Here is a 4662-nt window from a genome sequence, read left to right as displayed (position 1 = left end):
AATTATCTCATAAAAAAACAGAAAAGAAAAGGCTCTTACAGTGGAGGGGAAATGGGGCAAGGTGAGAGGGAAGGAGTGAATCTTATTCTCATAGGATTTGGCTTACAGAGGGAATAATATACACACCCAATTGGATATGGAAATCTGTGTTACCCTACAGGAAAATAGGTGAGAAGGGGACAAGAGAGCAGGGGAATGATAGAGGAGGGCAGATTGGGAAAGGGGTTAATTAGAAGCAAATACTTCTGAGGAGGAACAGGGTCAAAAGAAAGAATAGATTAAATGGGGGGGGCAGGATAGGATTAAGGGAAATAGAGTTAGTTTTTCACAACATGTCTACTATGCAAGTGTTTTGCATAACTGCACATGTATAACCTATATTGAATTGCTTGCCTTTTCAATGAGGGTGGGTGGGGAGGGAGGAAGGGATAAAATTTGGAACCCAAAGTTTTAAAAATACATGTTTAAAAAAAATGTTTCCACATGCAACTGGGAAATAAGCAATACAGGAAATGGGGTACAGAAGTCTATCCTGCCCTACAGGAAAATAGAAGGGGAAAGAGATGAGAGAAGCGGGGGGAGATAGAAGAGAGGGCAGACTAGGGGAAGGGGTATTCAGAATGCATGCCATCTTGGGGTGAGGGAGGGGCAAGATGGGGTGAAAAATTTGGAACTCAAAATCTTGTGGAAGTAAAAGTTGAAAACTAAAAATAAATAAATTTATACTAAAAAAAAAGAAACTGGTGCTCAGGTGGCACAGTGGATAGAGTATTGGAGTCATTATTATTGTTGTTGTTGTTGTTGTTGTTGTTGTTGTTGAATTGTGTCTGATTCCTCATGACCCCATTAGGGATTTCTTGGCAAAGATACTGGAGTGCTCAGCCATTTCCTTCTCCAGCTCATGTTATAGATGAGGAAACTGAGGTAAATAGGGTTAATTGACTTGCCCATTGTCACACACCTATTGGCCAACTGACCTCAAGTCAAAAAGACCTGAATTTATCATCTCATCTCAAACATTTACTGACTCTGGGCAAGGCATTGCATTCTATCAATCTTGGTTTCCCCATACATAAATGGGAATAATTATCTACCTTCCTGGTTGTTGTAAGGATCAAATTGGATAACATATGTACAATGTTTTGCAAAACTTAAAGTGATAAATAAATGCTAGCTCTTACCAGAAGTCACTATGGTCTCTTAGAAATATAACCTAATGGGGGTAGCTGGGTGGCACAGTGGATGGAGCACCAGCCCTGAAGTCAGGAGGACCTGAGTTCAAATCCGGCCTCAGACAAAACACTTGACCCTTACTAGCTGTGTGACCCTGGGCAAGTCACTTAACCCCAATTGCCTAAAAAAAAAAACAAAGAAAAAACAACAGAAATATAACTTAATGGTTTCTTCTAGATGTGTGTGTGTGTGTGTGTGTGTGTCTTTAAGCAAATGTGAGTAGTTAAACCCTCAGTTAAATTTCTTGTTAAAAAATTATTTAGTCTAGCCTTCTTCATTCAGTTAGATTATAGTGCTGATGATGCCTGGGTCACAGATCTCTCTGTATAGGTTACTTAGTCTTACACAGAGAAAAATCCCCTGAATCTTGGATGCTAGAAAAGAATGTAGATAGACATGGGAAGACCAAACAGTGTGAAAAACTCAACATAAAATCATTACCTCTACTGGAAAAACAACTGCAAGTTACAGAAGTCACACAGGATGGGCAAGCATGGATAGATTACAATCTCACGACTGGAGGGAACATTCACATCCATATGATCATAGCTTTATTTGATTATTTAAGTATTGGTCTTCAGAAACATCCCATAAAAATAGAGTCTTTAATGTCCAAGTTCATAATGAGCTGAGGAGGATCAAAGAAGGAACAGGACCACTACTCAAGGAGATGGGATGACAATGTATGACAGAGAGAAGGCAGAGTTGTTCGAGGCTAAAAGTGTTTCTCTTTTTCCTGCTAAGAAGACTAATCTTGGGGGAAAAGGCAAATAGTGATTTGATACACAAAGGAAGTAGGGAGATGGTAAGAAATCACACAGCTGTGCTTGGTAAGTTAAGCCACCAGACCCAGATGAACTACCTCCTCAGGCAAAGAAACAACTGGCAGATGTGACTGAGGAGTCATTGTTGTTTTTGTTGTGGTTGTGGTTGTTGTGGATGTTGTTCACTTGTGTCTGATTCCTCACGTGCCACCTGTTAGTGATATCTGAAAGATCATAGGGAAAGCAATGGATACAATAAGGAGGACTGGAAAAAGATAACTGTTTTCCAGATTTTCAAAAAAGGGTAGAGAAAAGATTCTGCAAATGATGAACTAGAGACCTTGACTTGAATTCCTTCTATAATTCTACAGTATATTATGAAAAGGATTGGTGAACTTCTAGAAAATGAAGCAGTGCTCACCACTCACTCTATATTGTAGTCAGACTTCCCTATTTGCTGGTCTCTAAACTGACCCTCAATCTTTTGCCTCCAGTTATTGGCACAGGTGTGCCCCATACCTGGCATGAATTTTGTCCTCTTGTCCACTTCTTAGAGTCCTTTGCTTCATTCAAGGCTTAGATCAAGTACCCCCTCCCTGTGCCCCGGGGTCCTTAATGTCCTCCTCCTTAAACTATCTTGGACTCACTTGACTGTGAACATAATGTTCTCTTCCTCTTCCAGGCTGCTCTCCTTCCCCTCCCCACCCCCACCCTCAGGACAATGTAAGTACCTCAAGGGCAAGGACTATTTTTTATTTTGATTTTGTATCCCCAGTATTTAACAGAGTGCCTTGTATAGAACTGGCATTTAGTAAATGCTTGCAGAATTTAACTCAATTGGGTTAAAGGAGTCAGCATTAGCTTCATCAAGAATGGGTCATGCCAGACTAACCTCAGCTACTAACCTCATTACTAGACTACTAGGTAAAAAAAATTCTGTGTGAGTATGCATGTAGATATATGTATGTGCAAGTATATGTATGGACATGTAACACACACGTATTTTTTTCCTGATTCAGTAGTCTAGTAACACTGTAAAGAAAAAAGGAAATGAGGTTAGTTGAGGTTACTCTTAATGTGTAGTGTTCATATATATATATACATATACATACATACATATATACATATACATACATACATATACATACATATATACATACACATACATATACACACACATGCATACATATATACATACACATACATACATATATACATATACGTACACTTACATACATATATGTGTGTGTATATGTGTGTATATATATATACATACATACATACATATATATACATACATACATATACATACATACATACATACATACATACATACATACATACATATATATATATACATACATACATACATATATATATATATATATATATATATATATATATATATATATATGGAGAGAGAGAGAGAGAGAGAGACATATACCTAAATGTCTATATGTATATACACAACAAGGTAATATAAATGTGTATATACATGTATATGTTGCTATATCCATATATATGTGTGTATATATGGATACACATATACACACATATATGAAATATATACATATATATTTCAGCTAGATTTTAGCAAAGTATATGAATAAGTATCTCATACTACTTGGGAAAATGGTGGAGAGATATGAGCTGGATCACAATAGAGTTAGGTGATTGAGAGCTAATTAATTTGTCAGACCCAAAGAGTAGCCATTAATGAGTCAATGACAATTTGGAAGGAGCACTCCAACAGATATCCCAGGGATATGTGCCTGGGCCTGCTGTTTAACATTTTTTTCAGTGATTTGGACCCAGGTGTAGCATAATCATCCAATTTCAAGATGTCACAAAGATGGAAGGGAGAGCTAACATACTACTCAGGTTCAGAATTCAAAAAAGCCTTGACAGACTAGCCTTTGGACCAATCTGAATTAAATGACATGTAACAGGAATGAATATGAAGTCTTAAACTTGAGTTTAAAAAAAATAGAACTCTGAAAGGTATAGATAGAAAGAAGCGTGTGTTGTTTTGTTTTTTTTAATGTGGAGATTTCAATGGGCTACAAGCTCAAGGTGAAGCAATATGGTGGCCAAGGAAGCTAATAGAATTTTACACGATAATAAGAGAGACATAGTGTTCAGGACTAGAGAGTGAATGAGTCAGTCAACAAGAATTTATTAAACACCTACTGTATGCCAGGAACTGTACTAAAAGCTGAGGACATAGAGAAAGCCAAACAAAACAAAACAACCAGTCCCTGCTCTTCAGGAACTCACAGTCTAATGGGAAAGACAACAACAAAACAATTATGTACAAAAATGATGTATACTGAGTAAATCGGGGATAACCCTCTGTACTCTTCCCTGGTCAGAGCAAATTTGGAGTACATTATTAATTTTTCAGTGCCATATTTGAGGAAGGACACCGATAAATTCAAGTTTTCAGAGGAAGACCAATAGGTTGCTGAAAAGTTTCAAGATCATGTCACACATGTCTTAACTGAAAGAACTGGGCATATTTAATCTGGAGAAGAGAAGACTTAGGGGAACATGCTATGCTTGTTGAATTAAATTGAATAATAAATAAAATTTCCCCCATTAGGCATTGTGACTAGACATCTGAAGTGTCTGGTCATGAAATACAAATTATGCCAGAATTCTCAAG

The sequence above is a fragment of the Phascolarctos cinereus genome, unplaced genomic scaffold, assembly GCF_003287225.1.
Source record: "Phascolarctos cinereus isolate Bilbo 61053 unplaced genomic scaffold, phaCin_HiC Scaffold_5;HRSCAF=322, whole genome shotgun sequence".
Classification (NCBI taxonomy): Eukaryota; Metazoa; Chordata; class Mammalia; order Diprotodontia; family Phascolarctidae; genus Phascolarctos; species Phascolarctos cinereus.
Note: the sequence above shows the minus strand (reverse complement) of the source record.